We start from the raw sequence: 11,231 nt of genomic DNA, 5'->3' as shown, positions 1-11,231 counted from the left end.
CCCATCCTATTCTCGTCCGCCCACCCCTGTAACCTGTCTAGGTCTGATTGTTCCCTTGCTCAAGGGAAGAAACCCCAGACACAGTATTTTTATCCTTGGTGTCACCACCCGTCAATATAGAAGTTGGAGGTTTCTTACTGCCAGGACAGCAGATGCAAATCAACATGCCCAGCCTCTAGCCCAGATCCCCAACTTCTGCCTCCATTTTCTTCTGCCAATATGTGGCTGGAGTATCCAAACTTTTCCACAGTAAAATTGTTTCTGAAAAGATATATGACACATCGGGACTTGAATTGGCATGGCGACTCGATATACTCAGAGATTGCAAGAGAATGCACGAGGCAAACGTGTGTGCACACCTTTTCCTTCTTGGCTTTGTAACGATGAGGCTTAGTTGTCAGGTGAAGTCACTGGACTTGTTTAAGTCTTAGGATACCAGGTGTGATTCAGAGCGCGAATAAGCTCTGGGAAGAGCCAAAGGAAGGAGGGCGCTGTACTGAATAGAGGGGAGAGGAGATGAAAGATTGTGGGTGCTGGATCTGGGAAACGCGCAGCGTGCCCTGGGGGGATGGACAAGGAACGTCTCTGGGAACCATGTTCCAAATAAAGATTCAACGCCTAGTTATTAGTTGGCAGCAAGGGAAGAAACAAAAAACCTGACAAAACCAGGAGTCAAACTGGCCGCTGAGCTGGAGCGGATAAGGCACACCCACTGCTGCTGGCAGCGCCACATCAGGGAGTAATAGGGCCACGTTCAGGTCCAGCTGTCCTTGACTCGCCAGCCCAAGCGACAAGGTACCAGAGCCCACCCTTGGCGCTAGTCACGAATTCATGCGGTGGGAACCATAGCAAGATAGCTTGACTTCATTTCCTCCTTCCTCTTCCCTGGGGCATTAAGGTGGGTTTTGCCAATTTTGCTTTGCAATGTGATCAAGTAACAGCCCCTGATGATGCGGCTGCAGCCCAAGTGATTGCCCCTAGACAAATTAAACAGAAAGGCTTTGCACCGTATGGCTGCCACACTCCTGTTCCTTATTGATGAGTCTGGGAGATGGCTTTTGGGTCTGATAATTAGTCTGAAAGTTTTCAGGACAGAGACCTCCTACCTGGTTACAGAGAGCCAGGTGCAGTGGGGACTGATGCCGATGGGGGGGACTGATGCCAATTGGGAGCTTTTAGGGGTGTTACTGCAGCACTGCCAACAGCAGCAACAGGTAGATGCATGGCAGAATCGTGCCACTGGCTTGAGCAAGGATTCATCATCCTCCAACGTTGCAAAATGGACAGAACCTTTCAACGAAGCCTAAATGAAAAGGTAAAAGGCAGAAGAGCAGCTTAATTGGGTAAATCTTGTGATGGACGGATATATTTCCTCATATGAAACAGACTACCTTTAATCCTCATTTAATAAGGAGGGGGGTCTCATTAGGGCCTTCCTCTAAGTTGCCCTTGTGTATTATAGGCAAGAGAGCCATGTCCTTAGGCTGCTTGTTTCCATCTGATGCGTCTCATCTGAGGTGTTGAGGGTCTCCTTCCAACAGAGTGGCCACACTTTTCTTTCTTTGGGGAGAAGATTTTTCGGGCAGAAGGGAGTGAGCAAAGACCAGATCAACCTGTGAGCCAAAGAGTAAGAGTTGGTTTGCATTCCTCCAAAACAAAAAGCCTTATTGAAGCAATCCAAGTACTGTCTTAAGCAAGAGGATCCAGGACTAGAAATGAATGAGCAATTTTGGACTGTTGGAAACTAGGCTTATTGGGTGAACCACATAAGAAGGCAGGTTATTATTTATTTATTCACTTATTTTTATGGATCATAGTTTGAAAGGGATGGCAAAGAAGAAGAGTTGGCTGAAAGGAGCAAGCTTTATCATCATGATATGCTTTAACAAGCATTTCACCAGCATCTGCTGAGACATCACTGAGCCAAGGAGAAGGGCCTCTGTACACAAGCCCCCAAACCTTATCCACATGGTTAATGTTGCAAAGTCAGAGTCAGGTTAACACCTTTGAATCTTGGGTCCCATTTATTTTGCCAAAATCAGGACAGTAACGGGTAGTTTGGGGAAACCTGCATTGTTGCCTGCTGCTTCTTCCCTCCCCGGGGAAGTCTCTGGGGTTGTCAAGCTGATGCCTTCCATGCATACAAGTAAAAATATTTTGGCCAAGATTTTCCTGGATGCTCAACTGATCTCACCTCAATAAAGAGCTTGATTTTCAACCAATACCAACCACGCTACTTCTGACAATCAGGCCCCTCGTCAAGCATCTCCAGCTGGCCCCCAAAAACCTTTTGTCACTTTGGAAAAGCTTCATCTCTGCCTCTACCTTCTTAGATCTACATATAAAATACATGCTTGGCCAAGTCCTATTCCAGCAACTTGGCATGAAACGTGAGCCTATCGCGACCTTCTTGAGCTCCTGAAAAGACAATACACCCTTGCGCTAGCTTTAAGATGCAGCAAGGAAGAGGAGGGTCCACCCACCTTTTGCATTAACCATTATTTTAAGGAATAGGATTGCACTTAAGCATCCAAGTACCACTTGGATGTCTAACAGGTAGAACAGGATTTGGCCTTTAGTTCCCACCAGACCCAATCTTCTCATTCACAGGAGGGCCCCAATTTCACACCATCCGTTTTGTGGCCCAGTATCCACTGGAAAGAAGGATAAGTGCAACCGCAGGAAGATGCTACGGCTACTCAGCCAGGCGGGCAGGTATGGGGGGACCATTTCACAAAGACTCAGTCACGGGGATGGTGCCGGGTCATGCATGGACTGGGCTGGGACCCCCACACTCATCCCATGTCATGGGCCACACACCCGGTGCTCCTTGAGCTTGTTAAACCTGAGCCAGGCCATGACACAGCCAGGCCAGGCCAGCAGTGGCCTGAACAGTGACAAGGAGGAGAAGGGCCCACTGTTTTTAGGGAGTCGAATGGTGTGGAACAGGTTTGCATTTAGGTGTCTAACCCATGGGATATGACCCGGCCCTAGGCCACATATCCCAGAGATGGATTCAGCTGTGAGCCTAGCTAGCTAGCAGAGCCCAGCTGTGGAATATGGATGCTGTTTTCTTGGTCAGATATGGTCTGGCCTTCCTGCTCTTGCCCAAGCTCTCAGTGAAAGCTGACTAACATTTTGGTTACAGCGACCACAAAAACTGCAGTTAGTGCAGCTGGTGATGCAATAGTGTGTCTGCAGCTGGAGTATGCCGCATACCCCCCACAGCCCAATGCTCCCCACCCCCCGGGGACTTGCCTTGGGTAATTAAATTACTCAGCCCAAGTCTTAGCAATACAGCATTTAGCAAGGAGGGAAAACACCGGAGTGACCAGACCTGTTTATCCAAGCCAGATCTGTTTATGAGCGACCACCATACGTGGCCTGTTTGCTGCAGGGAAGCTCCATGCACAAGCACTTTCAAAGACTTGTTGGGGAGACGGTGGAAGCCGTCTGCCCTTGAGTATCCTACAACGAAATGGAAACACGTCCCTAGGGCCTATCTATCAGCGGATGTTTTAGTTGTGTTTTAACATGCAGTAAATGTTAAATGGCTCAGGTCTTAGTCCACCTATTATGGATTAATGCTTTTTCAGGGCCTTGAGCAGGGTGGAATAGGACCCACCCTGTCCGATGGATGGACGAGGATCTGGCCCTAGAAGTGTGAGGTCTCACGCAGGCACCATGAGAACGCTTGATCCAGTTGCTAGCTGAGCTGCTCTCTGTACCCCATGATCTCAAGGCCTGTGTATTTAATAATGCATTAAAACATGACTTAAGGGTACGGCTCAATCATGGGGACAGATTGCTCCTTCCTGCTGCCGAGGCAACGAGCTCTGCCCACCCCTGCTGCTCCAGGCACATTGGCCGTGGAAATGAGATGGTGAGGGTAGGATCTGGGGGCAGGAGGCATCCACCCCCCACCACCGCCCCATGCTCCAGACCTGGGCAGCAGCTTGGGGTGCCACCAGGATGACCTTACCTCCTTCTTGATATGCCTGAGGTAGGAGAGAGAAGCTCCCTGCTTTGGCAGTTGTAGATTTAATAGATTTCTAGGGTTGGACCTTGTAGATCGTCGAGTCCGCCCCCCTGCTCTAGGCAGGAAAGAGCGCTGGGGTTAAGTAATGCCAGCCAGGTGCTTGTCTAATCTCGTGAAGACCCCCAAGGCGGGGGAAAGCACCACCTCCCTTGGAAGCCCCTTCCAGATTTTGGCAACCCTCACCAGTCAGCTGGGGCTTTCTGCTACCATGCTGCAGACACCCCCTCCAAGTCCAGCGGCAGGCACCCCCTCTAAGGAAGCACGTGTCTACTCTAAATCAAAGCATCGCTAGGCTTCGTTCCACTTTTACTTGCTGTATTCTCTTGCGGGGCAGGGAAAGGCTCTGGGCTCTGTCCTGGAAGAAAGTAGCTTTGGCTACCATCCAAAGAACTGCACAGAGAGGCTGTGTAACAATAACTAACACAACCTCAAACCGCTTGAAAATATAACAAGACCATAACTGGTCCTCAACAAGTACAGTTCCTTAACTTCTATTTCCCAGCAATACATGTGCAATTACAAGGCTTAGCATGTCATAACAGTAGCCTTAGATTTAATAAAACAAATTTGTAAAATAGTACTAGTAAGGCCTATTAGCTAAACATAACCTCTGACCTATTTAATTAGAAAGTCGAGAAAAACCAGGAAACCTTAATAAAAAAAAAGGGTTTGAATTTTAAATTATTTCTGAGACATTATAAGGGGCCTAGGCCAAACAAAAAACCCGTCTCCTGCAGTAAAATTAATACCCCTGCCCCACCGGGACTCTTATGGGCCTGTACCGATAAAAAACTTCGGACTAAGTTACCTACAATTTTAAGCAATGTCCAATGCACCTTAAGAATAGTAACCTTGTGCCCACCTTTAGTATATACCGGTCATACACCCCCTACAGTTCATAGCAAAAAAAATCGACAAAGCAACCCACCAATTCCTAAATTTCCCAATGAAGCTTGAAGTCGACTAACATATAGTAAACAGGTTAAAAAGGAGCTGGCATAAGGACTTAAGAAACAATTCCTATAGAAAATAGGAATTGCAAAAGCTAGAGTAGCACTAGCAAAAATAACAAAGCAAATTGCAACACTGGCCAGTGCCGCTGCTGAGGAGTTCAGCTTCGTCAGTCAACAACTACGGGCCACCTCCCGAATGACTCTACAAAATAAAATGGCTATAAATACTCTGCTCTTCCATGAAGAAGGCTTGTGTCAATATCTCAACCTATCTAAAAAATATCGTTATATAACTATTCCTAATGTTTCAGTCCCACTAAACCACCAAATAGAGCAGATTAAACAAATAGCTACTAAAGTTAATAAAGTGGCCTTAGTCAGCAATAACTGGCTCGGAAGTTTAGCTAACTCTTTTAAATGGACAATTCATGAGTAACTCAGTTCTATTGCTTGCTCATGTTTGTGATACATTTTAAAGGCTTTCGTCCTCAAAATGCTAAATGTCAGAGTCTACGTCAAGCTGTCACAGGATCAAGGAGGTATCCTGTGACTAATATAGGGTTAAGGAGCTGCCAATCACCAGGGGCAGCTCAGGTGCTGGTTGCCACAGCAACCAGACAGGTCAGGTGACCTGAAGGGGCGGGGCCGGGCCTTTATAGACTGCCCAGGCCAGAGCCAGAGTGACAGTTCCCCTCTGGCAGCCGCAGGAGCTGGAGCTCTGCGGGACAGCTGAGCAGCAGAGTCAATGGTGGCGGTTTGACCGGCTGCAAAGATGCGAGGGGAGAGCGAGAGCCCTGAGGAAGATAAGAGAGAGCCGACTTAGGGTGGAGCTGGGTTTATGAGCTCGGGGGCTTATGATTGTCTTATGAGCTTCTTGTTTATGTTGCAGCCACTTGGCTCATGTTTCGTTATCGTTACACCGGAGGACCGGGTGAGGCTGTAGGGGTGCGAGGAGGCTGCACGGGGGCTCCCCAGTAGCTTGGGGGGTCCCGGTGCCCAGCAGGGGCACAGTGAGTAGTGGCACAGTGAGACGAGTGCCGGAGAGGCGCTTGGTGTGTGGGGATTGTAGCCCCAGCCGCGGGGAGCGCAGCAAAAAGGCCCTAGAGGGGGTGAGAAGTGCGGCATAGGCCCCAGAGTGGGGCAGCGGGCGTGAGAGGCACGGCATAGGCCCCAGAGGGGGTGAGAGGCTCCAGAGAGGGTGAGGAGCGGCGGAAAAGCCGCAAGACAGGCCCAGTGGGGTGAGGCCTGGGCATGGCAAGCCCAGAGGCGCCGGTAGCGGGGTGCAGGTTGCAGCAGTGGCCCAGGGGCGCCGGTATCAGGGTGCAGGTTGTCTAACCGGCCCAGGGGCGCTGGTAAAGGGGTGCCGGTGGCGTGATAGGCCCAGGAAGATTGGAGAGGGGCGCCGGGGCATGACAAGCCCCAGGGGCGCCAGGGGAGTGACAGGCCCGGGGTGCCAGAGAGGGGCACCAGGGCAGGACGAGCCCAAGGGGCGCCAGAGAGGGCGTTGGAGGGCAAGGACAAGAATAAACGTCCAGGAACAGCTGCGAGGCTTGGGGCGTGCTGAAGGGGAGGTAGGAGGCACACATTTGCCCATAAGGCTGGGGGTGTTGGGGGCACCCCACGTGGAACGGAGGTAATACCAGCGAGGTGTCAAGGTGGAAGTAGGCAGCCTCCCATAACTGAACTTAAGAACAAAGATGTGGGAGGCGAGTAGAGGGTGCTGGACCACCTAAATTGACAGGGCAGGGGGTGCTAGCGGGTTCACGGCTGCTCGCAGGCCCCACTCCGTGACACAAACTAAGACCATTCAGCCAAAGTACTTACGATAACCTAAGCGTCAGCCAAGATACATACCGTAACCTAGGCTGAAAGTGGGGAATTGATGTAGATTTCATAGACATTAGGGCTGGAAGGGACCTCGGGAGATCATCGAGTCCAGCCCCCTGCCCAAAGGGCAGGAAGTCAGTTGGGGTCATAGGATCCCAGCAAGATAAGCATCCAATTTACTCTTGAAGGTGTTCAATGTAGGTGCTTGAACCACCTCCGCTGGCAGATTGTTCCAGACCTCAGGGGCTCGGACAGTAAAGAAATTCTTTCTTATGTCCAGCCTGAAACGGTCTTGCAGGAGTTTGTGACCGTTCGACCTCGTCATCCCTTGGGGCGCTCTGGTGTAAAAGCATAAGTTAGCTCGTTTATTATTTGCTTAATAAGAATAAAGAAGTTCTTATGAGTACTAATCTTGGGTAAGGAAGTATAAGCAAAAGAAGTCTATTTCAGAGCATAGGTTGACCCATCTAGAAAGAAGAAGGCACCCTCACGACGGTCACAACCCTCCGGAGTCCGGGGCCCGAGTTGACTCAACTGGAAAGAGGAAGGTGCCCTCATGATAATTATAACCAACAGAAAAACACCTTATGCAACAATAACTAACCTTATTGCGCGCACAACTAACCATACCATATGTAAAGCAAACATATAAATATGAACGGTCAAACCCCTCTTGGGGTAGCTCTCCGCCCATAAAGCAAGAGTCTACCCTTCTGCAGAAGTAATAAAAAATATTGCTGACACTCTCATGTCTCTTGACCAATATTATCACGGCTAATGCCTATGACGCAAGCCAGGCTGTCCTTCAGTGTATAGGCAACTAAAGTAATTTCGCTTACAGCTGCCAGGCTATGAGCTAATCCCAGTACCCCAAATTATGCATCTTCTGGGCTGACCTTCATGGCCACTTCCTTCCCTTGGCCAATACAGCCTGCTTTCTGGTCTGCACCAGTTCCTCGGTGCAGTCCAGATTGCAACAGCTTGCATCACTGCGCTCCACCCACCCTTGGGAAAGGTCGTCGTTCGCCCAGATCTGACGGTTTTCAGCGGCGGAATGAAGCCAGCGACTAGAGAGTAGACACCACATATGCTCTCTTGCCTTTCTCTTCCTGGTGGGGAGATGGTGTAATGACCAGTCAGGAGTGCATGCATTATGGGACCAGCTTGGGACATCATTTCTGTCTTTGCTTGTCAAACTGAGGGCCTCCCCCGGAGCCTATGGACATCCAAGGCAGCCTTACCATGGACTTCAGTGGACTTTCTGATCAGGCCAAAGAGGTGAAAAAGCCAACAGCATGTCTCTGGCTTTCTTTTGCCAGCGGTTACATTACTCATGATCGGACTTACTGCACTTTGACTTGATTTCTGTCACAGCCTTGTTAGACATGTTCAGCTTCTTGTTTCCCATCCTTCTTCCCTTCCCTTCAGTCACTAGAGTCCAAACTCACCAGTGGTACAAGAGACCCCAGCCCCAGTGCAATCAGAGTGGCCACAGTCTCCACCTGCAGTGAATTTTGTCCAACTTACAGCCTGTTCCCCTCCTTATCCAGGCAAATTCAGTTATCTCCACAGAAGCACGTGACTTTCTACCCAATCTTCTTTCTTGGCACACCTTCTAATGTATATACAGCCACTCCACATATTCTCCTCAAGGATCTCAGCGCCTTGGCCTCATGGTAAACACTGCTCGAGTTTTTCCATTACTTCTTTAAAGTTAATGGCACAGTAATTTTAGGGGTCTCCAGTGGGTGCAAATCACAGGCAGAGCTAATGCTTAAGCCATTGTCGAACATGAGCGCATTGCTCCCAAAACAATGCTTTGTGGCATTCCCTGCTATTTTTTCCTCCTAGCTAGTCCTGTAAAGCCCAATTTTCAGAGTCACTGGGTACATCTACATGAGATGGTAAATGCGTATTAAACTAATTCTACTGTGCATTAGTGCATCATGGCAAAAGCTGTGCTAAGCCACAGTAGAATTAGTCTACTGCACATTAGCAGCACTAAAAAGGCTTGCACTGGTGCTAATGCACACTAGCCTTAGTTACTGCGCATTCAGTTATTACCAGTACTAAACTTAATGCACAGAAATTATGGCGCATTAATTCTGTGCAGAGGTGCCCACTAGGCACTTGTAGCTCCCACTGACTTCTGTTGGACTCGCTGTGACCAACATCTCTTGAAATCAGGCCACGATTAGCCAAGTGTGGAAATATTATGCTGAAGGAAGCTCCACTAAGGGGCTTTCATATACCATTTTTTGGCTCACCTACATGCAGGATAAACCACTGAGCATGCCCAGGGCCAAGGAGGGCAGGCATTTAAAAGGTGCACGTGGAAGTAGCCATTTGCTAAGATACGACCTAAGCTAAGATGCAAACCAGCGCGCTCACTTGGGGAAGGGCTTTCTGCTTTCCACACCTCATTAATGCCACATATGCTAATACTCAACACATCTTGCCTCCAATGGACAGGACCCACTCTGTGTTGGGGCCGCTCGTAGCAAGGCACTGACTGCAGCTCAGGCTAGAAGAATTATTCCTCCATCGCCAAACAAACACAACGTCTGCGCCTCGCACTGCAACCCACGGGTGTGAGGCAAGCAGGAGGAACATTCGGCATTGCCCGTAGCAGCCCTGCCAGCAGAGACTTCATGGTCGTGGGTGCTGTTTGTGTCTGACTCAGTGCCGCCTTCCAGCTTGGGGAGAGTGGAAAGCCACTGTGGTTAACACATGTTAATTAGTGGGTGGTGGATTTTAACGCGTTTGTCACCGTGACTTTAATGTTCCACTTGGTTCTAAGTTTAGTTGACTGGAAGGGGGCCAAAGGGGAAAAGGCTTAATTAGTACTACTCAGGCTGATTATCAACCCTCATATACAGGTCAACCTGTCAATCAGTGTGGTAATCATTAAGTGACTATCTCCCCTGACCCTTGCCCGACTGAGTCAATTTGCGTCTCCATATATGGATTGGCACGGAGGTAGAGGGGGTGTATTTCTTTAGAGAAATGGAAAAATAAGGAGCCATGCCTGCAACACCAGCTGAAGAAATGGACATCTGTGGGTTTTGGTTTGTCAGAGTCTTATCTCTGCTGCAGCAAGAAGTTGCCATTTACACCCTGACTGCCAACAGCCCCTGCAGTTGGATTTCACCCAAATTTGTGGTTCAACATTGCAGTAAGCACCCAACAAGGAGCAACATGGGGCCACATCTCCACCAGCCAATTTTCCCTCATCCTTGCATTGCAGTTGCTCATTAACAGGGCAGTGTGGGACATAGAGTAAGTCCCCCTGGACACAGAGCGCCCGGGAAGCATGACCTTCCCAGAGACAGTCAGGAGAGGCCTGAAGGCTCAGGTTAGCAGAACAGGAGCAAGCACTGTCATCTCTTATTGTAACTAGCTGTGTCTAAACTTCTGCATGTAATAGTTATTCCACATTGCAAGCCTCCAGATATCACACCTCCTCAGGACCCAGCATGTAGGGCTCCATTCATCATGGGGAAGGCTGCAGGGCCCTTATCTCACCCTGCTGACATTGGGCACAAGTTACGGGTGTCTCTTGGGCACCAGTAGAGGTCCCCTAAGTGAGCCCAGGCTAAGCTGCCACTAACAACCCTGCTGTGTTTGGACCCACACTTTAGGCCACTGCAGCTTAAGCTCCCTTGGATCTGTGTCAGGGCCAGGGCCATCTCAGTCCTTAGCCTCTGGGCAAGATCCCTGGCAGGGACTCCCTGATTAGCACGCTTTTGGGGAAGCAGGGGCTTATCATCCAGATGTGAACAGTGATGAGTCCCCCTCCCAGCATGAGAGGGAACTGCCCCCGATTTGAGTGTCAGCCCCTGGGGGTGTATAGTAGGGGAAGTCACCAGAGCAAAGGCTATGCAGGGCTATTCCCAAACCAACTGCTCCCTGCATGGGACAGCACCAGCGATGCAGCAATCCCGGCAGAGAAAGCAGTGTTTGCATGCAGCTTCTGTACCTCTCCTGGGCATGCCCGACATCAGTTCACATGATCCGAGGTTTCAGACCTTCTCCCCTGGGCTTCGTGCCTCCAGCACAGAGCTCTGATCTTGGGGCAGGCAATGAGAGACGATAACTCAGCCGAAAGACAGCGTCCAGCCTCCTCCGTTAGGCGACCTCTCAAGTCCGTCTCAATCCCCTCCCAGTCAGGCAACCTGCTGCTAGATTAACAGCCCACTTGTGAGTGGGGGTTTTCCTTAGGCAGCAGTCAGATGCATGCCCAAGGGGGAAATGCAAGGAGTTAATTAGCAAGGAGCCAGGGGAGGGGCACTCTGAAGTGCTTTGGGTTAGAGTACAAGGCAGTCGAGGGGAAAGGGACTTAACGGTGGGAGTCTACTACAGACCTCCCAACCAGGGAGAAGAGCTTGACCAGGAATTCTTGGGTCAGCTCA

This window comes from Crocodylus porosus, unplaced genomic scaffold, assembly GCF_001723895.1.
Source record: "Crocodylus porosus isolate Cpor-Errol unplaced genomic scaffold, CroPor_comp1, whole genome shotgun sequence".
In the NCBI taxonomy this organism is placed as follows: Eukaryota; Metazoa; Chordata; order Crocodylia; family Crocodylidae; genus Crocodylus; species Crocodylus porosus.
This window is presented reverse-complemented; position numbering follows the sequence as displayed.